We start from the raw sequence: 27,722 nt of genomic DNA, 5'->3' as shown, positions 1-27,722 counted from the left end.
TGTTTGTCTCAGAATTCACCACCCCAAACTTTTCCCACTTTAACATTTTCTTGTGCACTGTCTCCATGATCTCACACACCTGACTCCCTCACATCCCCCACATTCTCCATCCTTATTGATGAATCTCTGAAAAACCTGCGCCTCATCTCGATAATTTATTCCAACTCCCAACTCACATTTTGGACTGATTTGATTGCTTCTCTCGGCATGGTCATTAAACTGGCCGTGCCTGATGTCCTATTCACCTCGACCTTCTACTCAGTTCCTGATCTGCTGCTCTGGTTCTCACTCTCCTGGTTTATTCAAATCCATATGACTGGCACTAGCAAACCTCCCCACAAGGATGTTGGTGCTCGTCCACTTAAGATACAACCTGCCATTTTTGTACAGGTCCCCACATGTTTTGGAAGAGATCCCAATGATCCAACAATCTGAAACACTCACCACTGAAGTAGCATGTTAACAACATGTTAAGCTATACTGTCTTCCTAATCCTTCCCTCTTTTCCACATGGCACGGGGAGTAATCCAGACATTACAGAGGATTAGTCTCTCTCTTTCTCTCTCCCTCTCTGTCTCTCCATCTCTCTCTGTCGCAGCCACCCCCCCCCCCCCCCACACACACACACACATTCAGAAGAAAGACAGACAGACAGACACCACATTACTTTGCAGAAGAATACAAATAACCCTAAAATAATGGGAATGATAACTGGAATGAAGGATTTAGTTAAAGGGAGGATGAAAGAAATTGCGCTTCTTCTGGATGTCAGTTTGCTCGCTGAGCTGGAGAGTTCATTTTCAGATGGTTCATCACTGTCCTAGGGAACATTATCAGTGAGCCTCTGGTGAAGTCCTGGTATTATGTCCCACTTGCTATTTATGTGTTTAGGTTTCCTTGAGTCAGTGATATAATTTCCAGTATTGGTGATTTTATGTCCCATTCTTTTTCTCAGAGTGTTAGATTGAATCAAAATCGATGTGTTTGTTGATCGAGTTGATAGAATGCTATGCTTCTCGGAATTATCATGCATGTCTCTGCTTGGCTTGTCCTAGATGGATGTGTAGACGCAGTCGAAATGGTATACTTTCTTATCTGTATGTAAGGATACTAGTGATAGTGGGTTATGTCTTTTTTTTCTGGCTCGTTGTTGTTCATGTATCCAGGTAGCTAGTTTTCTGCCTGTTTGTCCGATGTAGTGTTTGTTACAGTTCTTGCAAGGCTTATTCTTCCTGGAGCAGAACAGACAAAGATGTGAACTTATTGCGGTACTCAAAAGTATGAAAAGATGTAAAACAGGAGAACTCAGTTTCCGTTAGTTGGCATTACAGCATCAAGGAGTTCTAATTTCAAGATTATCAGCAAAAGATCCAGGAGTGAGATAACGAAAATCTTCTTTATTGAGAGAATTGTTAGGATTTGGAATGGACTGCCTGGGAGAGTTGTGGATGATCCAGACCTCTGTGGTGGGCAAGTTGTTGGAGGGAATCCTGAGGGACAGGATGTACATGTATTTGGAAAGACAAGGACTGATGCGGGATAGTCAACTTGGCTTTGTGCGTGGGAAACCATGTCTCACGGACTTGATTGAGTTTTTTTGCAGAAGTAACAAAGAAGATTGATGAGGGCAGAGCAGTGGATGTGATCTATATAGACTTCAGTAAGACGTTCGACAAGGATCCCCGTGGTAGACTGATTAGCAAGGTTGTATTTCATGGAATATAGGGAGAAGTAGTCATTTGATACAGAACTGGCTCAAAGGTAGAAGACAGTGGGTGGTGGTCGAGGGTTGTTTTTCAGAATGGAGAACTCTGACCAGTGGAGAGCCACAAGGATCGATGCTGGGCCATCTACTTTTTGACATTTACATAAGTGATTTGGATGCGAGCATACGAGGTACAGATAGTTTGCAGATGACACCAAAATTAGAGTGGACAGCGAAGAGGGTTACCTCAGATTACAACAGGATCTGGCCCAGAGGAATTATACACTCAATGGCAAGGTCCTAGGGAGTGTTGCTGAACAAAGAGACCTTGGATTGGAGGTTCATAGCTCCTTGAAAGTGGAGTCGCAGGTAGATAGGATAGTGAAGAAGGCGTTTGGTATGCTTTCCTTTATTGGTCAGAATATAGAGTACAGGAGTTAGGAGGTCATGTTGCAGCTGTGCAGAATATTGGTGAGGTCACTCTTAGAATATTGCGTGCAATTCTGGTCTCCTTCCTATCAGAAAGATGTTGTGAAACTTGAAAGGGTTCAGAAAAGATTTACAAGGATATTGCCAGGGTTGGAGCATCTCAGCTACAGGGAGAGGCTGAAGACGCTGGGTTTGTTTTCTCTGGACTGTCGGAGGCTGAGGGGTAACCTTATAGAGATTTACAAAATTATGAGGGGCATGGATCGGATAAATAGACAAAGTGTTTTCCCTGGGGTCAAGGAGCCCAGAACTAGGGGACATAGGTTTAGGGTGAATGGGGAAAGATATAAAAAAGACCTAAGGGACAACTTTTTCACACAGATGGTGGTACGTGAATGGAATGAGCTGCCATAAGATGTGGTGAAGGCTGGTATAATTGCAATATTTAAGAGGTATTTGGATGGGTATATGAATTGAACGGGTTTGGATAGATATGGACCAGTTGCTGGCAGTTGGGTCTAGATTGGGTTGGGATAACTTGTCGGCATGGACAGGTTGGACCAAAGGGTCTGTTTCCATGCTGTACATCTCTATGACTCTAACTGGGTATGTATTTGGAAATGTGAATTTACCAGGCTGCAGAAATAAGGCTGGCAAATGAGAGGGGATTGGGAGACACTCCTGGAGCTGATGCACACACAGTGACCAATGGCCTCCTCCTGTACTTAAAAGTTTTGCACTCTATCATGTGTCTGATGTGAATAAAAGTCAATATCCGATTATTTCCCATTGTAAATGCTCGCGAATATCTGATTATTTAGTACAGCATAAGCATTTAAAATACAAGTATTGCAAGGCCAGCATCGTTATACAGTCTAATTATTGGTCAGAACATGAAAATTTTAAATGTTCAAAGTTTGTGAGATGATTTGCAGCTCGGCTGCTCGTTGTTGTCGTTCTCTTCACCGAGCTGGGAGTTTGTGTTTCAGACGTTTCGTCCCCTGTCTAGGTGACATCCTCAGTGCTTGGGAGCCTCCTGTGAAGCGCTTCTGTAATGCTTCCTCCGGCATTTATACTAGTTTGTCTCTGCCGCTTCCGGTTGTCAGTTCCAGCTATCCGTTGCAATGGTCGGTATACTGGGCCTAGGTCGATGTGTTTGTTGATAGAGTCTGTGGATGAGTGCCATGCCTCTAGGAATTCCCTGGCTGTTATCTGTTTGGCTTGTCCTATAATAGTAGTGATGTCCCAGTCGAATTTATATTGCTTGTCGTCTGTGTGTGTAGCTACTAAGGATAGTTGGTCGTGTCGTTTAGTGGCTAGTTGGCGTTCATGGATGCGGATCGTTAGCTGTCTTCCTGTTTGTATTGTCTCCATCTAAAACTAAATGTGGAGTGGTCTATTGACGTGCTGTTAGTTGCAGAGTAGGTAGTAATACTTTGGTTCCAGAGGCTTCAGTGAGAAGCAGCTCAGCAAAAGTTGGAGGTAAGCTCAAGTAAAGTCTTTTGAATGCTAGTCTGCCATCAGTTGAGATGGCAGTTAGGGCAGTTGCATGTTCCTCCTGCGGGATGTGGGAGCTCAGGGAGATTTCCACCGTCCCTGATGACTATACATGTGGGCAGTTTAACCAGCTGCAGCTCCTGGGAGACCATGGTCAGGAGCTGCACCTGGCTGGTCTCCGGATCATCCAAGATACTGAGAACTTCATAGATAAGAGCTTTATTGAGGTGGTAATGCCCATGTCCCCCCTTAGCCACGTAAAGACTATAATATCCCAGTCCCATCATCCATGCCCTGAGTTCATATGCATTACCTGTCAGCCCTGTTGCATTTAAATAAACGGAATTTAATCCAACAGGCGTTCCTTGCTTAGAGCCATGTTCCAGGCAGAGAGTAGCTGTGCAACCACCAGGAATGGCAAAGTGAATAGGCAGAGAGTGCAGGAATCCCCTGTGGTCATTCCTCTCGAAAACAAGTATACCATTTTGGTTACTGATTGTGTGTGTTGGGAGATGGGGGATGGGTGTCAGGCAATGACTGTTCAGGGGAAAGCAGCAGTAGTCAGATTGGATGCACTGCGACTGGCTCTGGGGAGCAGCAGGATAGGATAAAGATAAACAGCGTCTTAGAGATAGGAGATTCGATTGTTAGGGAGACACAAACGGGAACCCAGGATGGGGTGTGGCCTCTCAGGTGTCAGGGTCCAGCATGTCTCTGAGTGGCTGCTGAACGTTCTCGGGGAGCGGGGGTGTTTGAGCTGTTTGAAGTAATTATGCACGTTGATACAAATGACACAGATAGACATAGGAATGTGGTCCTACAGAGTGATTACTGAGAGCTAGGAGAAAAGTTAAAAACCAGAGCCTTGACAGTGATAATCTCCTGATTACTTCCAGTGTCATGAGGTAGTGGAGGTAAGAATAGGAGGATATGGCAGATAAATATGTCACTAAAGAATTGGTGCAGGGGGAGGGATTCATATTTTTAGATCATTGGGAGCTTTTCTGTGACAGTTTTGACCTGTTCAAGGGGGACTGGTGGCACATGCACTGGAGGGGGTGGGGGGAACCAATATGTTCTCAGCCAGTTTTGCTCGTGCTGCAAGGGAGTGTTTAAACAAGATTGGCAGCAGGTGGTATCCTCAAGAGCTGGGCAGCAAATGTGAGGTTGGAAGGAGATACAGTAATCAGAATAGTACGTTGAAGAGATACATCAGGCAGGAATACGATAGGGAGCAAGGAATGCCTATGGATTAAATTGCACTTATTGCAATGCAAAAGGACTAAAAGGTAAGGCCTATGAATTTAGGGTGTGGATCGGTAATCGGCGCTGGATAGAGTAGCTGTTACAGAAACATGGATGAGGGATGGATAGGACTGACAGCTTAATGTATCAGGGTAAAGTGTATTAGGAGGTACAGAGATGGTGGAAAGAGGGGAGGGGCTTGTGTTTCTGATTTAGAGGAGTACCACAGCAGTTATCAGAGATAAAATAACTGTTGAATCATCCAGTGAGGCTTTGTGGGTGGAACTAAGAAAAAAGAAGGGGATGGTGACATTAATGGGGTTGTACTCTAGGCCCCCAAATAGTCAACAGGAATTACAGGAACAAAAATATACACAGACACTGGGAAGACGTGCAGAAACATTCGTGTTGTCATAATAGGGGCTTTAGTTTTTATAACACAGACTAGAACTGCCGGAGCATTAAGCCATTCGATGGGATAGAATCAAGTAAGTGCGTCAGGAATCTTTCCTCAAGCAGTATATAGAGGGTCCTATTCGGGAATGGGCAAAATTCGACCTAAAAATAGGTCAGGACAGGTGAGTGAGGTGACAGTAGGTGTGCACGTTGGGACCAGTGACCATAGTTCTATTAATTTTAAAATCGTTATGTAGAGGGAAAAATAATTGGTCCACAGATTCAATTCTAAATTGGGACAAGGTTAATTTTGATGGACTTAGACAGGAGTTTGCAGGGATTGATTAGAGTAGCCTGTTTGCAAGCAAAGCGAGCTCCAACAAGTGGCAGTTTAAGATCTATATGTTCCTGTGGGGGTGAAAGGAAAGTTGACAGGAATGGGGAAGGTAAAAACAATGACTGCAGATGCTGAAAACCAAATACTGGATTAGTAGTGCTGGAAGAGCACAGCAGTTCATGCAGCATCCAACGAGCAGCGAAATCGACGTTTCGGGCAAAAGGTGGGGAGTGGTGCCGTCTCTTCCTCCGCTACATTGATGACTGCATTGGCGCCACCTCGTGCTCCCACGAGGAGGTTGAGCAATTCATCAACTTCACCAACACATACCACCCTGACCTTAAATTTACCTGGACTATCTCTGACATCTCACTCCCCTTCCTGGACCTCTATATCTCCATTAGTGACGACCGACTTGACACTGACATTTTTTACAAACCCACCGACTCCCATAGCTACCTGGATTACACCGCTTCCCACCCTATCACTTGCAAAAATGCCATCCCATGTTCCCAATTTCTCCGCCTCCGCCGTATCTGCTCCCAGGAGGACCAGTTCCACCAAAGGACACACCAGATGGCCTCCTTCTTTAGAGACGGCAATTTCCATTCCCACGTGGTTAAAGATGCCCTCCAATGCATCTCGTCCACATCCCGCACCTCCGCCCTCAGACCCCACCCCTCCAACCGTAACAAAGACAGAACGCCCCTGGTGCTCACTTTCCACCCTACAAACCTTCGCATCAACCAAATCATCCGCCGACATTTCCGCCACCTCCAAAAAGACCCCACCACCAGGGATATATTTCCCTCCCCACCCTTTTCCACATTCCGCAATGACAGTTCCCTCCGTGACTACCTGGTCAGGTCCACAACCCCCCTATGACCCACCCTCCCATTCTGGCACTTTCCCTTGCCACCGCAGGAACTGTAAAACCTGTGCCCACACCTCCTCCCTCACCTCTATCCAAGGCCCTAAAGGAGCCTTCCACATCCATCAAAGTTTCACCTGCACATCCACCAATATCATTTATTGTATCCGTTGCTCCCGATGTGGTCTCCTCTACATTGGGGAGACTGGGCGCCTCCTAGCAGAGCGCTTTAGGGAACATCTCCGAGACACCCGCACCAATCAACAAAACCGCCCGTGGCCCAACATTTCAACTCCCCCTCCCACTCTGCCGAGGACATGGAGGTCCTGGGCCTCCTTCACCGCTGCTCCCCCACCCACCAGACGCCTGGAGGAGGAACGCCTCATCTTCCGCCTCGGAACACTTCAACGCCAGGGCATCAATGTGGACTTCAACAGCTTCCTCATTTCCCCTCGCTCCCCCCCACCTCATCGTAGTTTCAAACTTCCAGCTCAGTAACTGTCTCCTTGACATGTCTGGACTTCTCCGACCTGCCTATCTTCTTTTCCACCTATCCACTCCACCCTCTCCTTCTTGACCTATCACCTTCATCTCCTCCCCCACTCACCCATTGTACTCTATGCTACTTTCTCCCCACCCCCACCCTCCTCGAGCTTATCTCTCCACGCTTCAGGCTCACTGCCTTTATTCCTGATGAAGGGCTTTTAGCCCGAAACGTCGATTTCGCTGCTGGTTGAATTCTGCCTGAACTGCTGTGCTCTTTCAGCACCACTAATCCAGGAATGAGGAACCCTGAATTACAAGAGATGTTTAGGTTTTGACAAAACAAAATGTGGAGGCTTGGGTCAGGTAGAGGCAGCTGGTATCAAGAAAATCCCTGGAGGTGTGCAGGGGATACAGGAGTTTACTGAAGAAGTAAATCAGGAGGACGAATAGGGGGTATGAGGTAACCTGGCCTGAGAAGATCAGGGTGAATCCAAAGAGTCTCTTTAAGTATATTAAAGGAAAAACATTAACTAGAAAGAGAATAGGACCCCTCAACGAACAAAGTGGACATGTATGTGTAGTACCATAAGAGATTGGCAATGTCCTCACCAAATATTTCTCCTCTATATTTACAGTGGGGATACTTGGGAATTTGGGGAAATTAGTGGTGATGTCTTGGGGATAGTCCATATCACAGTAGAAGAGGTACTGGATATACTAGAATGTTTGAAGTTGGAGAAATCTCATGGGCCTTATCAGATATATCCAAGAACACTGCAATGGGCTAGAGACGAATTTGCGGGGACCTTGGCTGATAATTTTGATCATCAGTTACCACAGATGAGATCCCAGTAGACTGAAGGATGGCAAATGTTGTGTCCTTATTCAAGAAGGACTGAAAAATAAAGCCAGGGAAGTACACACCAGTAAGCTTAACATCTGTGGAAGGTAAATAACTTGAGAAGATTCTGAGGGATAAGAGGTGCATGTATTCGCAAAACAGGGTTTGATTAGGAATAGTAGGCAAAGCGTTTTGAGTGGAAGTTCATGCCTGACGAATTTTCTAAAACTCTTTGCTGATGTGACCAGGAAGGTCGAGTAGGGCAGGCCGGTAAACGTCCAAACGTGTGGTGCTGGAAAAGCACAGCAGGTAAGGCAGTATTCGACGGGCAGGAGAATCGACATTTCTGGCATAATTCCATCATAAGGAATGTACAAAACATCGATACTCCTGCCTGACCTGTGCTTTTCCAGTGCCACACTTTTCGACTCTGATCTCCAGCATCTGCAGTCGTTGAAGAAAATGTATTCCAGTTATACCAGAACAGGATGAAGCTTTTCAGCCCCTGGAGCATGTTATACAGTTACAGGAGGAGACCAATCAGCCCCTTGAGTCGATAGAACTGGACCCAGTTTAGATCATGCTGCAACAGTATCTGACTATTCAGCTACTTGACGTCAGTAACACAGGAATTGGAAGAGGCAACAAAGTGAATGGACTATGGGGTATACTGGGATAACACCAGGCTATACAGCCCCTCAAGCCTGTCCTTCCCTCCAGTAAGGTCAGGGCTGATCTCTCTCAACTGCAATTTCTCTTTCATGTCCAATTCTTTGTAGCCCTCAACTCCCTGATGGGTCAAAATCCATTAACATCTCCCTGAACCCCAAATCATTTCAGAGGCGTAGCTGTCTAGGATAGAGAAGCCCCAACAGTCGCTACCCTCTGAGCGAAGGAAACAGTCCCCACACATATACCTTGGCCTATTGACATGAGCAAAAGTTACGGACATAGCGTCCAGTTGTCAACTGGATTCATTCCGACCATTGAGCAACTCGGTAGTATCATTTTCCTGTATTCCCCACCTCACCATTCCGCCTCCTCCTACTCCCTCATCTCGCCTCTTTATCTATACAAGCACCCCCAGTCCAGAAGAAAGGTTATACCCAAGATGTGGACTTCTTCTCCTGATGCTGCCTGGTTTGTTGTGTTCTTTTAGCCCCCTGCATTCCAACATCTGCATTTTTAAACCAAAATATCTTCTTGAATAATAGGTCAGGGAACGAGCTGTGCCTCTTCTTATCCAATAGCTGCGATGGGCTGAATGGCGTTCTCATGTTTCCGTGAAACCAGCTTTAGATGCCGAATGAGCTCCTCATTTTCGTCCTGTGGAGATGTTCAGATTCCAGTAGTACTGTTACATGTTAACAGCATGAGGTTGAATGTTGTCTAGGTTTTGATGTTTTATGCGATCTTTTTTGAGCATACTCACTTCTGATCGAACTATGGAGTGTCAGACGTTGCTGAAGCAGCTGAAGGTGTTTGTGCCGAGGAAGCTACCTGGAAGATCGCCCAAAGAGATATCCTGGGACTGAGAGGATTGATCTCCATCAGCCACTTTGTGTCCTGAATGGCCCAACCAGTGGCAGTTTACAACTGATTCCCAAAAGGTTCAATTTTATTCAGTCTCCTTGACACCTTGTTCAGTCGTGGGGTAAAAACAAAGACTGCAGATGCTGGAAACCAGCGTCTAGATTAGAGTGGTGCTGGAAAAGCACGGCAGGTCAGACAGCATCCGAGGAGCAGGAAAATCGACATTTCGGACAAAAGCCCTTCATCAGGAACAGAGGCAGGTTCCCTGCAGAGTGCAGAGATAAATGAGAGGAGGGTGGAGATGGAGAGAAAGTAGCATACAGTACAATAGGTAAATGGGGGTGGGGATGGAAGTGATAGTTCAGGGAGGAGAGTGGGAGAAGATAGCAAAGAGTCCAATGGGTGAATGGGGGTGGCGATGAAGGTGCTAGGTCAGAGGAGAGGGCGGAGTGAGTAGGTGGAAAGGAGGATAGGCAGGTAGGACAGGTCATGGGGGAAGTAATGAGCTGGAGGTTGTCACTGGTGTGAGGTAGGGGAAAGTGGAAATGAGGAAACTAGTGAAGTCCAAATTGAAGCCCTGGGGTTGAAGTGTTCTGTGGCAGAAGATGAGGCGTTCTTCCTCCAGGCATCTGGTGGTGAGGGAGCGGCGGTGGAGGACGCCCAGGACCTGCATGTCCTCAGAAGAGTAGGAGGGGGAGTTGAAATTTTGGGCCATAGGGCAGTGTGGTTGATTGGTGCCGGTGTCCCGGAGATTTTCCCTGAAGCGCTCTGCTCGGAGGCGTCCAGTCTCCCCAATGTAGAGGGGACGCTTTGGGAGCAACGGATGCAATAAATAATATATGTGGATGTGCAGATAAAACTTTGATGGATATGCAAGGTTCCTTTAGGGCCTTGGATGGAGATGAGAGAGGAGGTGTGGGCGCAGTTGGCTGGGGAGGGTGCCAGGAAGGGAGAGTGGGTTGTTGGGGGATGTCGACCTGATCAGGTAGTCACGGAGGAAACGGTCTTTGCGGAAAGTGGAAATGGCTGAGGAGGGAAATATATCCCCGGTGGTGGGGTCCGTTTGGAGGTGGCGGAAATGTCGCCAATTGATTTGGTGTATGTGAAAGTTGGTAGTGTGGAAGGTGAGCACCAGGGGAGTTCTGTCCTTGGTTCGAGGGATGGAGTTTGAGGGTGGAGGTGCGGAATGTGGATGAGATGCGTATGAGGGCATCTTTTACAACGTGGGAAGGGAAATTGTGGTGTCTAATGAAGGAGGCCATCTGGTGTGTTCTGTGGTGGGACTGGTCCTCCTGGTCGTAGATACGGCGGAGGCAGAGGAATTCGGAATGCGGGATGGAATTTTTGAAGCAGGTGGAGCAATGAGACTCGGTTGGTTTGGGAAATGTAGTCCTGTGGAAATGTTCAGGTAGCTACGGGATGAGATAAAAATGTCATTGTCAGTCAGTCATCATTAATGGAGATGGAGAGCTCCAGGAAGGGGAAGGAGGTGGCAGAGATGGTCCCGGTAAATTAAAGGTCGGTGTTGGATGCGTTGGATATTTTGATGAATTGCTCAACCTCCTCGTGAGAGCACGAGGTGGCACCAATGCAGTCATCAATATAGTGGAGGAAAAGGTGGGGACTGGTGCCAGTGTAATTACGGAAGATGGACTGTACTACGTAGCCAACAAAGATACAGACATAGCTGGGGACCATGCGAGTGCCCATGGTTAACCCTTTGGTCTGGAGGAAGTGGGAGGATTCGAAGGAGAAATTGTTAAGGGTGAGGACCAGTTCAGCCAAACGAATGAGAGTGTCGGTGGAAGGGTACTGTTGGGGACGTCGGGAGAGGAAAGAACGGAGGGCTTGGAGTCCTTTTTCATGGTGGATGGAGGTATATAGTGATTGGAAATCCATGGTGGAGATGACTGCATTGGGGGCCGGGGAAATGGAAGTCTGGGAGGAGGTGCAGGGCGTGGGTGGTGTCTCGAACTTATGTGGGGAGTTTCTGGACTAGTGGGGATAGGATAGTGTCGAAGTAGGTAGTGATGAGTTCAGTGGGGCAGGAGCATGTTGAGACAATGGGTTGGCCAGGGTGATCAGGCTTGTGGATCTTGGGAAGGAGGTAGAACTGGGCAGTGGGGGATCCCTGACAATGAGTTTGGAAGCTGTGGGTGGCAGATCTCCTCCTGAGGTGATGAGGTTCTGTATGGTCTGGGAGATGATGGTTTGTTTTTGGGGGGTGCGGACATGGTCGAGAGGGAGGTAGGAGGAGGTGTCTTCAAGTTAGCGTCTGGCTTCAGCAGTGTAAAGATCAGTGCGCCAAACTACCACTGCACCCCCTTTATCTGCTGGCTGGATGGTGACTTTTGGATTGGAGCAGGGGGAGGGGGGGGGGCTGTGCGTTGTGAGGGTGAGAGGTTGGAGTGGGGGGAGGGGTAGACAGGTTGAGATGGTTAATTTCTTGGCGGCAGTTGCATATGAAGACATCGAGGGCGGGTAATAGGCCAGCACGCCTGGTGGATGGAGTGCGAAATAGGAGGATGTCATTGATGATACAAAATGACAAACCAACGAAGGAGAGACTGCAAAGACAGACTGCTCCATTTTGTTCCTCCTCGCTCCCTTGATAATGGTTCACATGCGTTACATTAACGTGGTTTACTGATGGTAAGGAGACACACCGGATGGTTTGTGCGATGTCTCAAGGAGGCATCTTCCATCTCTGAGAAGACAGACTAATCTTCTGCACGGATGTCACAAGTTTTTGAGAATGTCCAATACTATCAGTGTGTGGCTGCTGACAGGTTTGTGAACAACATGATGCTCAGTGCAGGGTCTCACTCCAACTGTACATTCAGACGGTGAGAGTTTGTTCAGAGCATGGAGCTCTCACTCAACCAACATGGGGGCTCCACACAGATATGTAAACTATCATAGAGTAATAGAGTTCAACAGGTCCTTTAGCACTAACTGGCCCATTCTGACTAAAATGTTCACCCATACTAACTCCATTCCCTGCATTTGGCCCATATCATTCTAAACGTTTCCGATCATAAATTTGTCCAAATGTGAAAATATGTATTGCGGGAAACATGTTATATTTCACGATATCAATGTTTTGTTTTGGAAATAATGAATGTTGGTTAATACCACTCAAGTTTTATTGCAATCACATTTTATTCTTTTGTCGCATTACAAGTTAAACACTCATTTCCTTCACAATCCGTCTATGGTACCATCACGGCATGGATTAGACTCGTGTAGCACCTTTACACTGTCTCATTGTGGCAAGGAGATCATTCCTTAAAAAGGAGAGACAATCTGTTCAGAGTGGCCCAAATACTGTCTCAATATCACGCTACAACTTCAATAAAGTGTCTTCACTCTAATACTTGCATCATTTTTTCAAAGAAGGACAGCACACATGTACTGTGCTGATTCCGTACTGCTCCGTATGAATTCTTTCAGTGGCTCATAACCAAGAATCTCCAGCTCCTTTTCACTTAGAGCACTTCCCATTATCTCGCCTTCTCATAAATACAAAATAAGAAGGATGGTATGTTTCATTGCCTTGCAAAGCGCTATGCTTTAAGCACAACACTATTGCCATGGAGATGGTTGAATATGCTGAGGAGGTGATGGCCTATCTGCGTTATCTCTGGAATATTAACCCAGGGACACAGGTGATGACCCAGACCTCGGATTTGAATCTCTCCACGGCAAATGTTGGAATTTGAATGCGATAAAATATCAGGAATTGGGAATCAAATGAAACAATGAAACCACTCTGTTTGTCCATCTGCACACTCATGCCCTTCAGGGACGAAAATCTACCATCTTCACCTGGTTGGTCTTACATGGGACTCCAGATCCACAGCACTGTGGTTAACACACAATTGCAATTTGAAATGGCCAAGGCAGCCACTCTGTTAGATCAAAGTCTACAAAGAAATAAAACCGAGCAGATCTCAGCACTGACTACTTACAGCCCATGGACTGCAGTGCATCAGGAAGGCAGCTCCCCAATACCTTCTCAGGACAATGACAAAAGTAATTAGTTATTGGCCCAGCATCCTATTAATGAATAAATGAAGATAACCACACTCACGGAAGGAAGATAAAGTTACATAACTCTCTTCAAACCGGGACTTTGATATACACCTTACACGGGCATGAATTTCAATAATATGGGAACAGGAGAAAAATAAATAAGATTAATCTGGATTTTTATTTCCATTCTAACCGATCATCAACAATCCCTTTTTTTGTTTCTTCCTCTCTATCTCTCTCTTTCGCTATCTATTCAACTCCCTCCTTCTCCCCTTCACAACAGACATCCCTGTCACCAACATCAGTCACACTATTTCCCAGTTGCATTCAGTTTTGTTGTATGGTCGTTGTACTCGAAATGTCACTTCTATTTTTCTCTCGACCTGAGGCTGTCAAATCTCTTCAGTTTCTCTGGCACTTCCTCATTCTTTTTGTTTCTGATCTCTTGCATCAATCTTTGTTTTTTTTCAACCTTTCATGTTATTATTACATGGGATGTCTGCATCACTGGCAAGGGTAGCACTTGTTGACCTCACTAAATGCCTTTTACTGTGAGGCCATTCCTAAAGGCAGTTGGTCTGACGTCAGTCTTAATCCAGACCAGATAAAAATGCTGGATATCTTTAACAAAGGACAATAGTAGAATAGATTAACTTATTGACAAAGTACTGGTGGGATTATATGAGTAAAATTCGCTTTTATTTCCTGTTCCTGTCATTAGAATTTAAGTTCTGTCATTCTCTGAAACAGGATTTGAAACAGTGTCTTGAGTGTAGTACCCTGGGCCACTGAATTACGTGAACAGCGATATTACTACTCTGACACAGTGTCCCTGTCATGAATTTTCTTTACAGACAAGAACAAGATTGTGATGGAAACATTTTTTTAACGGAAAGAGGGATTAGAAGTGAACTGGAACCATAAAGTCTGAATTTTACCAAGGTATAGATAATTATTTATTTCGCACCCGCACTGACGTCAAGATGGGTCTGGGGATATCATGGAGCTGGTCGTGGGTAGCTTTGGTGATGGAGAGAATACCAAGACATAACTCAATTCATGGCAAATAGGTACTTCGGGATTGTGAACAGTCTTGTTCTCAAATGTTTGTGAGGGCGGAGGTGTGGGGGGTTCTGAAATTTGTGGAGAATGAATGGATTTGCATTTGAAACTGAAGACAAAAGGTTCGATCTTTACTAAATATTGATAACAGAAATATCACTGAAGTTCGCCATGGCTCGTGGGATTAATAAATCGATAGAGGTGGGGAGACTTACCAGGAACGCCAACAATAGCGAGCATGGGATAGTAACCAGCCTGAATAATCAGCATTACACCTAATATCCGTTCTGGTAATATGTGCCACAACCAGGAAACAAGATAAAGACCCCAGGATAAACTCCTGTCCATTGTTCCACCATTCCATTCTATTTTTCTTAGATTCTGAACTGCTGGTGCTACATTCCAGTCTACTGTTCTCAGATTCTGATCCATTGTTGGAACATTCCAGTCTGTTGTTCTCAGATGATGATCCATTGTTGGAACATTCCAGTCTGTTGTTCTCAGATGATGATCCATTGTTGGAATATTCCAGTCGATGTTTCTCGGATTCTGATCTCTCCTCTCCCTGTCTCTGCTACAGCTGATCCCTGTTAGTGTTGAAGGTGATGCATCCGCAGCTATAATGGGATAAAGCATTGCAAGAAGCCTTTTACATATAGAAGAGGAAAGCCATCCAGTGACATAATTAGGATCCATGGAGACTGACATCAATCACAGTCACAGAACAAACAGATCCAGTTAACTCCTTTCAGTATGCTACCTTCACTTCACAATAACAAATGGATTTAATTGAATGTTGACATCGCTGGATAATGGTGGATAATCCCATCAGCAATTACTTTCGTGAAGTTAGTTGTGAGGGAAAATGATGGATGCTTTCTTATCGCAGGCTCGATGCTTCTGCTGTGTTGTCCATTTGCAATACAGTAACTGCCTGTACGCTCCACCATGACAACCCAAAATAAACACAATCTAGATATTGTTAACATGCTGATTTCATCTCGACTAGAACGGGTGCCTAGCAACAGATTTTCAGTGGGCATATTTGCCCTGAACATGCACAGGAAGTGTGGATCTGCCTGGACATTCCTCTCATTGTTCTAATAAGACAATGTTGAATTCAACACACAATACGATTAAGCACTGTTTTCTGTAAACTCACGAACACCTTATTACACTTTATTGACTTCAAAGCAGTAAGATTTACGTTTTTGGAATTCAGTCCAAAGCCAAATGTGGAACGTTTGTCCCAAAACCAGTCCTTGATTTCTTTAAATAGGCTCTAAACGACCCAAGATTCTAATATGTCAGAATTTTGAAAGGTTCGTTGGTGCCCTTTTGTTTATACCTAACAGATAATGCCTCATCCAGAAACCTTTCATGTCTTTAAAAAGAAACCTGTATAATCAAGAGGACATGGCCAGTTCCCCAGCTGGACAGGTTGAATCAGTTCTAGGGTTAGTTGAGTCAGGGTCACTGGACGCTCTCTTCCTCCTTCTGCGCTTCTGACCTTGTAACCTGTCAGCAGTTGTGTCAGTTTTACACTTGGTGCTAAGGGGTTTGTTTATTGGGATTGTTGCAAGTATTCTGGAAAAGCATCATTAAGTCAGAATAGCCTGCTGGTTTCAGATATGATGCGTTATTCAGGAATTCTATTTTCTGTTCCTTATGTTTCATTTGGTAAATTGGTAAATACATGTTATATATTTAAAACTCGGCGGTCTCACCAGCTAATTCATTCTGGGAATATCAGCTACACACTAACCTTTAACAAGCTGCAAAGTTATGTTCTGGGCTACCTGCTTAAAATGTTTTGAGGGGTTGGGTTTGGCCCATAACAGACTGGGGGCCCTTTGCAGTATTTAAATAGCGAGTGGCAGGTGTTAGTGATTCTTATTTCGTGTGTTGATTGGCGAGTAAACAGAGCTTCAGATGGCGATGGTTCTTGCAGGAACCAAGCTTGTTTTGGAGGTGGAAAAAGTGAGCTTGGAGGTTTTAAAAATTGCACATTAGTTCAAGCAGCGAGAATTTTGACGAAGGAAATTGAAGCTACCTCCTAATGTGAGGAAAGATGAGATGATTGCAGCAGTAGCTCAGCATTCCAATTTGATGGAAACTCCATCAGGATCTGCAGAGACGACGAAACTTCAATTGCAATTGAAGCAGCTTGAGTTAGAAGCAGAACTGAATCAGTTTGAGCTACGACTAACATTAGAAGAGGAAGAAAGAGAACGAATAGGCTTAGTGGAGGAAAGAGAAAAAAAACAAATAGCTTTCACAGGAGAGAAAGGAAAAGGGAGAGCATTTGAGCTTCAGAGATGGACACTTCGAGAAAATGGCTAATCATTTTCAGTGGCCAGTGACCGAGTGGGTTTTGTTGACCCAAACAAAACTTGTAGGTAGAGCTAGTGAAGTATTCACAACACTATCAGAAAAGGGATCTGGGGTGAATGAGGTGGGGACATGTGCATATGAGCTTGTGCCAGAAGCCTACAGACAATGTTTCAGGAATCTAAGGAGGGATCCTGGTCAAATTCATGTTGAGTTTGAAAGGATCAAACAAAGTAATTTTGATAGATGGATAAAAGGTTTAAAAAGAGAGCAAACCTACGATGCTCTTTGAGAAACAATTAAATTGGAGCAGTTCAAAAATTCACTATGTGACATAATGCAATTCATTTGGAAGACTGGCCGCTGAAGTGGCTAAAGATTATGACTAGTGATTAGTGATTATAAAACTTGTTTTGGCTTCCAGAATCAATCTCAGTCTATGATGGATAGAAACTGGGGCAAAGAGAAATCCTCACATAGAAAGGGTAAGGCAGATCTCGGTGAAGATCGAAATGATAACTTTCCACAGGTTAAAAAGGAAATACTTGAAGGAGACAAAGAAGTTAACGAGCTCTGGTGTTTTCAATGCAACAAATTAGGACACATGAAATCACTGTGTTGGTGGGTTCAGGAGAGAAAAAAAACAGACGCAGGAAAACGGGATAAGCCTGTGAGTTTTGTCGGAGTGGTAACAGAAAACACAGTGGAAGCGAGAAACCTACATCAGAGTGTACAAACTGATCACAGGTTTGTTAAGGAGGAAGTGACAGATCTGCTCAGAAAAATATACCTGCAAAGGGAAAGTCTATTCACATAGGGCAGGTAAAGAGGATGCAATATTAAGGGACACCGTATCCTCTCAGTCTATGCTTCTGAAAGATGAGGAGATATGTTCTCCTGAAGAACTGTTTCCAGAAAATGCACTGCTAAAGGGAATTCATCTTGAGACAAAAAGTGCAACATTTTGTAAAGCGAGGATAACATATTCAGAAGAATGTGGAGCAATTGTGGGAGGGGTATTGGACAAACTCTCAGCTCCAGGAATGCAATTTATCCTTGCAGAAAATATAGCTGATTTACCGGTAGGAGTTCGCCAAAGCACAAATCACCTTCCTGGGCCATTCTATTGGACATAGATAAATGGTGTCATGGGATGTAAAAGTGAAGGCAATTGGGGAATTTCCCATACCGTTGACAAAAGGAGCAGTACTCTGGTTCCTGTAATTGTGTAGATCTTATCGAAGAATTGTGCCTCAAGGTGGCTTTAAATGTGAGTGATGTGGGTGTCGGTGCTGGGCTCCTGCAGGAAAACGATGAGAAGACAGAAAGACCTATTAAGTATTTCCCCGAGAAGTTGAATGCTCAATGGTAGAAATATTCAACAGTTGCGAAATGACTGTGAGCTTTGTGTTAGCACTACAACGTTTCAGTATTTATATTAGCAGCAACACATCTGAGACAACCATTTACATTGATCATAAACTATTGACGTTTTTGGAGAAATTTAAGTACAAAAATGCGAGACTGTTTTGCTGGAGCCTGTTGGTGCAGTCATTCAATCAGAAAATTGTGCATGTGGGAGGTCTTGAAAACATGAATGTTGATGCATTGTCAATACTTGAATGACAGATTGAGGCCTCAGTGATGGGAATACCACACACTGAATCCGGATGTAGTTATGCACTTTTGCATGTTTATAGTAAATGTACGTACATCCGTATTTTAACCACAATTTCTTTTTGGGGGGGCGAGGTGGGGGGGCGGGGGGGGGGGCGGGTGTTGAAACCTGAAGACATTTAGGATATTGATGATTCAGTTATATATCAGGGGAGTCGTCACGAAGGTAGCCACTTTACAAAGTTATGTTGTTCTTGAACTGTTTTCAGAGATTTTCTAACCATCCCAACGTTCCAACATGTCTCAATTTTGAATGCTTCATTAGGGTGCTTTAGTTTTTAACAAACAAATAATGTCTTGGGCAGAAGGCTTTCAAGTCTCCAACAAAAAACTGGTGTAATCAAGGGGATGTGGCCAGCTCTCCAGCTGCACGGGTCAGTACAGTTCGAGGGTTAGTTGAGTCAGGATCATGGTTGAATCTAGACGCTCTCCTCCTCCTTCTGCCCCTGACTTTGTAACCATTGTAAGCTTTTTCTGTGTATGTTTTACTTTTTGTGCTCAGGGGTTTGTTTACTGTGATTATTGCAAGTAATCTGGAACAACATCATTAAGTTGTGTCAGCCTGTCAAGTTCGGATCGGATGAATTATTCAGGTACTGGATTTTAAGTTCGTTGTGTTTCATTCCATACTTTTGTAATTAAATTCTGTTTGTTTAAACGTCGGCAGGCGGACCAGCTAATTCAGTCTGGGAATATCCACCATACACATACTTTCAACAAATAACAATATTGCGGTCTGGGCTATCTGCTTAAAAATGTTTTGAGGCGTCGGGCCTGCTCCATAACAAGGTACCAAAGCTTTGTTCATTAAATGTCATGAATTAATGTGTATGGGAAGGAATGAATATTATATTGGCTATGAGACAGAAAGGACTGGGGCCAGAGGATGAAGAGCCCTGAAGGGAGTACAGTGCAGTGTCTCCCAGTCACGAGGCTTCAACCATCACTATTTCTGACAAATGGAATGAAATGAAATGCAGAGCAAGAGAACAGATGACCTTTGGTGCATGGAATGCTGAACGACAATGTGAACAGAACAGGTCATCTTTAAATGTGATGTACAGAATTATATTTTATATAGATACTGTTTAATCACAGGTTATACAGGTTGTTAAGATTGTTTTTATCTGGACGGGATATTCAGAAAAAAAAACAGAAACAGATAGCAAAATGTATTGAGTTACAGTGAGTTGCAGCAGAGTTAGAGTGAGGATATAGCTCATACCGAGCTGGTACAGAGATGATGGGCTGCATGACAACCATAGAGTCATAGAGATGGACAGCATGGAAACCAACCCTTCGGTCCAACCCGTCCATGCCGTCCAGATATCCCAACCCAATCTAGTCCCACCTGCCAACACTCGGCCCATATCTCTCCAAACCCTTCCTATTCATATACACATCCAAATGCCTCTTACATTTGCAATTGTACCAGCCTCCACCACATCCTCTGGCAGCTCATTCCATACACGTACCACCCTTTGCACGAAAAAGTTGCCCCTTAGGTCTCTTTTATATCTTTACCCCCTCATCCTAAGCCTATGCCCTTTAGTTCTGGACTCCCCGACCCCAGGGAAAACACTTTGACTATATATCCTATCTATGCCCCTCATAATTTTGAAAAACCTTTATAAGGTCACCCCTCAGCCTATGACGCTCCAGGGAAAACAACTCCAGCCTGTTCAGCCTCTCCCTGTAGCTCAGATCCTCCAACCCTTGCAACATCCTTGGAAATCTTTTCTGAACCTTTTCAAGTTTCACAACATCTTTATGATAGGAAGGAGCCCGGAATTGCACGCAATACTCCAACAGTGCCCTCACCAACGTCCAATTATTCAGAGAAATATATTGAAAATATTCAGCGACTGAGGAGACAATGTGAGTCATAAAACACACAATGTCATAATTAATGAACTATACCTATTTTTTCTTCGAGTGTAGCTGTCTCTAAAAGGCCTTATAAATCAAAATCACTTTCATGAGATCCACGCATTTATTTGCGGAATTTAAAGAAGAAACAGAATCTCGTGTAATACATGCGTCACTGGCACAAGTAATGGGAACAGGAATGGAGCATATTGTTCAAATATAACCGGGTTCAGCATCTAGACCAATAAAAATAAGAAAAATTTTAGAGACAGTGGAAATCTAAAATACAAAGTAAAAATGATGGAGAAATGCAACAGGTCATGCAGGATCTGGGCAGAGACACAGAGTTAACATATCGAGTCTTAAATGAACATGTTCTAAACAAGTCATAATGGACTCAAAATAAGTTAATCCTGTTTTTCTCTGCCCTGATACTGCCAGAACTGCAGGGTTTCTCTTCAGCAATTTCAGTTGGTGCAATGGCAGGAGACAGAGAGTAGTGGTGGGCGGTTACCTTTCGGACTGAACGCTTGTGCCCAGCAGTGTTCCACAGAGGTAGGTTCTGGGTGTTCATTGTTTGTCATTTATGTACAAAATTTGCGTGAGAATATCGAAGGCAAGGTTAGTAAGTTTGCAGATGACACCAAAACTGGTGGCACAGTGGACAAATAGAGTTCAAGCTGGATGAATATGAGGTGCACTCAATTTTGTTTGTTTGTTGCTGTCTAGTGAACCAGGAATGGAATTTTATTCCCCATCTCCTAGGGATCATTTACATATTGATGAAGAAAATTTTCGTGAACACGTTTGACAAATTTTTCACCATCCAACCCTATAATACTGTGGTAGTCCCAATCAATTTTTAGAAAATTAAAATCCCCTTGTATTGCAACTTTATTAAGCTTATATATATCCGAGATCTGACTACATGTTTGTTTTTCAATTTCTTTCTTTCTGTTGGAGAGTATTCGGTACAAAACCATTGACGAGCTCTTTCCTTTCTTATTTTTAAGTTCTACCAATATATTTTCACTGGACGATTTGTCACAAATGAGCATTTAGTGGAATCTCTTCAAACAGATCTCTGCTTTCTTATTTTTAATACTACCCGTATATTTTAACTGGATGATTTTTCACAAATATCTTTCTCAGTTGCAGCATTAATTGATTCCTTAATAAAAATGGGTAGACCTCCCCTCAAAGCCAAATGTATGATTTTTCTATCCTTTCTGTGACAGTTAACACCTGGAACATTGAATTGTCAGTCTTGAACATCTCTCAGGTGAAAGTGAGGACTGCAAATGCTGGAGATTGGAGTCGAGAATGTGGGGTTGGAAAATTAAGCAGGTCCGGCAGCATCTGAGGAGCAGGAAAATCGCCGTTTCAGGCAAAAGTCCTTCATCAGCTCATTCTTGATGAGGGGCTTTTGCCAGACGTTGATGTTCCTGCTTCTCACATGCTGTCTGTCCTGCTATGCTTTCCCAGCACTACACTCTCGAATTGAACATCTCTCAACCAACTTTCTGTAATCAGTATGATGTCCTAGTCCCGTGTTTTTAAACATCAGCCTTCCTTGTAAGACCCCTTACATTTAAATAAATGCAATTGAGTGCTTCAGAATTACTGTATAGTCTTGACTCTCTCGTCTTTTTTTTCTAATTGACATGCTCTCCACACATTCATAAACCTCTCCATCCATCCTACAATTTGTTATGCTACCTGGAATATCCCCCTTGCTGTCTCTATCCATATAAAGTCTCCCTACATAGAATGAGCAAATCTCTCTGCAAAGATATTGGTTGCTTTCTAGTTTTGATTAGACCATTCCTGTCTGAGAAGATCTTTCATATTCTTGGACATTTAACACCCCAGTCCTTACCTTCCTATGACCACGTTTCAGAAATTTCCACAAGGCCATACTTACTTACCTTTGTTTGAGCTGTCAGCTCATTCATTTTACTCCAAGTACTGCACACATTTAGTTAAAAGGTTTACCACATATTCAACTCGACTATCTTCCTCTTCCTTGTCTCACTTCCAGGTGGCACAGGGAGCAATCCCAAGATTACAATCCTGGAGATCCTGCTTTTAAACTCACTTCGAGCTCCCTGAGCTTTTTTTGCAGGACCTTTCACTCTTCTTACCTATGTCATTGGCACCAACGTATACCACGACCACTGGCTGTTCACTATGCCCTGAACATGCTCTGACACATTCTTGATCCTGGCACTAACCACCCTTTGTATGAAGAATTCATTGAATCACAGAATCCCTACGTTGGGAAGCAGGCTGTTTCACACAGCATGACCAGGCTGACCCTCCAAAGATAACGTACCCAGACCCATCCCCCTACTCTGTTACTCTGCATTTACCCCTGACTAACGCATCTAACCAGTACATTGCTGAACACTATTGGCGAAAAGTAAACATCCCAGGCCTATTCGGCTACACTATGTTAAATCTGCTTTCTCACAACAGATACTGCCAGAACTACTGGGCATTTCCAGCAACTTCTGCTTTTGTCACTGATGACGATTGCATATTGATAAGAACATGTGCAACTCAGATTTGAAAAATGCTGAATTTAAACTTTCAGGAGAAAACTAAATATTTGTTTTTTCAATAATCCCAGTAAACGTTCATTAAATTACTTCCGTCCTGTATATGAATGTCATGTGCTCACTTTTCAATCCTGAATAAAGGAGAATTTTGCACCTTGTTTCATATCAGAAAGCTCGGAAACGTTGCACACTTACTTCTTCTTATGGGAATGTGATTGCATCTCATTCTTTCATGTCAGTTTAATTATAGCAGCTTAATCACAAAACACACACACACACACACAGACACGCAAACAGGCACACATACAATATGTTACTTTGTTGAAGAATACCAGTAACATTGTTAGTAACTGGATTCATAACTGGAAAGAAGGATTTAGATAAAGGAAGGATGATAGTAAACGGGTCTTTTTATGGAACAGAATATGCTATTATGTGAACTTACTAAGATAATCAAATTTACAGAAAACAAAAAATATTGTTATGAAGGTGTAGAGGTGTACATTGTTCTGAAAGGAGTTAAAGTATAAAAATTGACTGTGAAGATGAGTTGCCATGGAACAAAAACAAATTCAAATTGGGCCAGTCAGTTTAAATTATGCCCAAATACACTGAAATCCGTTTGATTTTTAAATATCATGTATTTTATGGCTTCAACATCAATGAAATGATCCATTGCTTTGAGGTATAAAACCGTTCATTTTGAACATTTAGGGGGAGAACTGCCAAGGACAGCAACAAATATAGACTGCTAGCTGAAGAGCTTTCTAAAAGGTACCTGTCTATAAGAGGTTTGTACAGCAGAACATCGAAGCCGACTTAGAGAAAAAATCTGCAGAGCAAAATCTACAAAGGAGAATTGAAAAAGCTGACTGGTTTTGGAACGCGATATATTTTTTTGTAAATATTAATCATGGTGTTTTGTTTTATCGGACCAGTATTGTATTGTGGTAGGTATAAGATAGGTTTACCGAAATGAGTTCTAAATAGTTGTTCATTTTAATATTCTCTGTTGGACTTAACTAACAAAATTGTTAGTTTTACTTTAAATAGTGAGCTCTGTAAATTCAACTTTGCTCTTGAAATTTAACAGACTCCAGTATGAGGTGAACCTTTTCTCTGTGTCTGGTTTTAATTAGGAGAGAGGTCTATCCTGTGTTGTAATAGTTTTAGAGCTTTTTTTTGCGATTTGAACAGGTTTAGACAGATCCAGTCGGAGATTTGGGCAGATTTAAATAGGTTTGGGCTGTGAAAAACACACAGTAGGTTTAATTATTTGCACATTATTGTCCAAGAGCTTTAAATAAAACGTCGGTGAGACAGTTTGTTAAATTTCGGTGACCTGTGATTGGTTAAATTAAAAGTGAGAGAAATGGCTCTTAAACATGTTAAAGAGATTCTGGGGTTTGAAGATGATTCCCACATTTGCCGAAGGTGTTTAGAAGGAAAGATAAAGGCCAAACTTTTAGAATTAGCAAAGAACTTAGATTTGGGTCTAACCAAGAACAAGAGTAAAGCAGAAATTGTCAGGAAATTACTGAGACTCGAAGGTGCATCAGAGAAACAGACAAGTGCAGGAGATTTGGAAAAAAAAACTGAATTACTATTGAAGAAAATGCAGTTTAACGATAAACAAAGGGAGAGAATAAGAGAAAAGAAAGAGAGGAGAAGGTTCTTAGCTGATCAAACAGAGAAGACAGAGGGAGAAAAAGAGAAGGAAATTTCTTAGCTGAGGAAAGAGAGAGAGAATTCGAACTTGAGAAATTGCGATTTTGTCAGTAAAGCCAATTTAACAGGAATGAGATTAAAAGGGGCGTTAGTGATATATACAATTGTGTCAAAACGCTGCCACGTGTTGATGAGAAAGGTGTTGAAGCCTTCTTTATTTCATTTGAAAAGTTGGCTAGGCAGGTGCAGTGGTCCAAGGATCGATGAGTAATGCTAGTTCGGACTAAGCTGGTAGGCATGGCTAGTGAGGTATTTGCTGTGCTGTCAGATGAGGGTTCAGTAGATTATGAAGACGTCAAACAAGCTATTTTACGTACTTACGGATTGGTACTGGAAGCATATAGATAGCACTTCAGAAAAGTAAGGAAGGAACCAGGTCAGCCTTATTTTGAGTTCGAAAGAATTAAACATAGGCATTTTGATAGATGGGTGCGGGCTTTAAAGATAGTTTAGATCTATGGGGCTCTAAAGGAGATTATTCTGCTGGAGGAGTTTTAAAACCCACTTCCAGAAATGATAAGAATTTACATGGATGAACAAAAAGTCAGGAATTGAGAAGAGCAGGAGAATGAGCAGATGAATACATGTTGCTGCATAAGACAAGCTTCCAGCCAGAATTTCGTCCTGTGAGGGATAGAATTTCAGAGAAGGGGAGATGCTACAATATCAAAGAAAGAGTAGAGAATAAGAGATTACCACAGGTTAAAGAAGATGCCCAAGAGAGTGGAAAGGAGGTGAAAGGGCTCAGGTGTTTTCAGTATAATGGAGTGGGACACAGAAAATTACAGTATCGGTGGTTTCAGAAGGGCACTAGGAAAATGATGTTTTCACTGCGATAAGGAGGAATGTGTATGGTCACAGTGCTGATCGTTAAGAAAGGCACTGTGGGAAAAGATTTGGTAAAAGAAGCTAAGCCATTGGCATTAGTGAAAGTTTTAAAGGAGACCCCCAACACGAGCTGAGGAGCTGCAGGAAAGTGCACAGCCTGGGCAGGGGCTGGGTGTGGTGTTCGTACCTGATATCTATAAAGAATTCACCTCTGTGACTAACGTATACTCAGAAATAACAGGGGAAGAAGGTCAAGAAGGTATAATTTTGAGAGCTACAGGATTTAGGCAGTCTCTAATAGGAAGGGATGAGCAAATTTGCAATCCTTCTGATCTGTTAGACGAGAGTGTGGTGATTTGTGGAATATATGTACAGAAATGTAGCATTCCCCGATGTAAGATCAGATTGAAGTGCCTACTGATGACTGGGGATGTTACAGTGGGAATGATTGACAGAGAGTCAGTTCCAGAAATCCAGCTTGTTCTTGAGAATGACTTAGCATGGTCCATGTTGAGAGTGACACCCCTGGTTGTGGAGAAGTGCAAGAAAGACCAAGAAACTGAGGAGTTAAATCAGAAATATCCTGGTATTCTCCCAGGCTGTACAGTAACCAGATTCCGCTATCATAACTCACAGCACGAAGCACCGCTAAAGACAAAGATGAAGGAGTTGAGGTTCAGTTACCGGACACCCTGTTTGCCGTAATGATGCAAGGAAAACCTGAACAGGCAGTGGATCAGACTGAGGTGTTTAGTCCTGAAAGACTAAGGGACTTGCAACAGACAGACAAGATGATAAAACATTCATATGTGGATGTGTATTCTGAAATGGAGGCAGAGGACATTCGTGAGGGTCATTATCTGAAAGATCGAATTTTAAGATGGAAATGGAGACCTCGTCATGTTAGTTCGGACAAGAAATGTTTCGAAATGCACCAGATTGTGTTGCCGACAGCATACAGACAGGAAGTGTTATGGGTAGCTCATGAACTACCTACAGGAGGTCACCTCGGGGTACGAAAGGTTCAGGCTAAGGAAAAAATCATATTTATGGACTAACTTTTGGTTAACATTTGACATACATGTCATACATGCCAAATGGTAGGTAGGCCAAAGGCAGTAATGAAACTATGAACTCTGTTGCCAATTCCCGCATTCGAAGACCCCTTCATGTGGGTTATAAATGATTTTATAGGTTCCCTCCTGAAAAGTAGAGGAGAAGAAAAACTGGAGAAACAGGTGTCAGTTACTGCTGCACAGAGTGAGGAATCAAATCCAAATCTTGTGGATTTTAATGTGCCTCAAAGTATGTTAAAAATGCAGAAGTACTTGAGCAGTCGGAATGGTTCGTAAACTGTCTGTCTCAGGAACAAAGAACAAAGTTGAAAGGTTTGTTTTGCAGTATTAGGACATATGTAAGAATCATATGGGGAGAACTAATGCTATTGTACATAAGGTAGACGTAGGGAATACTGTTCCGATAAAACAGCATCCACATTGGCTTAATCCTCTCAAAGCCAGACAGGTCCAGAAGGAGATGGAGGCCATGCTCAATGACGACATCATCAAACCAAGCCAGAGCGAGTGGAGCTCGCCAATTGTCCCAAACCGGACAGGAATCAATAATTTTTCTTGGAAGGTCAACACTGTAACAAATTCAGAAATATCCAATACCAACATTGGAGGACTGGACCGAGAAAGTTGGACAAGTCAGTTACATCACCAAGTTGGATTTAATGTGTGGTTACTGGCAGGTTTCTTTATCAGAGAGGGTGAAATAAATTTCTGAATTTTAACACCAACTCAGCTGTATCAATTAAAACTAATGCCCTTTGGAATGAAGAACGCAACCAACACATTCCAAACACTCAAGAACAGATGTGTGGCTGGGTTAATAAACTGTGCAGTCCATTTGAGCGACGTAGTGATCTTTAGTAAGTCCTAGAAACATCACTTGGTACAGTTGACAGATCTTTTTGAACGAATACAAGAAACAAAACTGTTGGTTAAATTAAATCAAACTGAATTTGTGAAAGCAGATGTGATTTTCCTGGGACATGTTCTTGTCTCCATGGAATGCAAAGACAAAAGCTACCGAGGAATTTCCACAACCAACCTCAAAGAAAAAAAGTACTTCATTTCTTCGGACTCAGCGGATTATTCCAAACTTCAGCAGTGTAGTGGCACCGTTAACCGATTTGCTGAAAACGAACACAAAGTTTTGGTGTACAGAACAATGCCAGGAGGCTTTTGACCATTAAAAAGTAATATTGACCACCAACCCAGTTTTAG

The sequence above is a fragment of the Chiloscyllium punctatum genome, chromosome 13, assembly GCF_047496795.1.
Source record: "Chiloscyllium punctatum isolate Juve2018m chromosome 13, sChiPun1.3, whole genome shotgun sequence".
Lineage (NCBI taxonomy): Eukaryota > Metazoa > Chordata > Chondrichthyes > Orectolobiformes > Hemiscylliidae > Chiloscyllium > Chiloscyllium punctatum.
Note: the sequence above shows the minus strand (reverse complement) of the source record.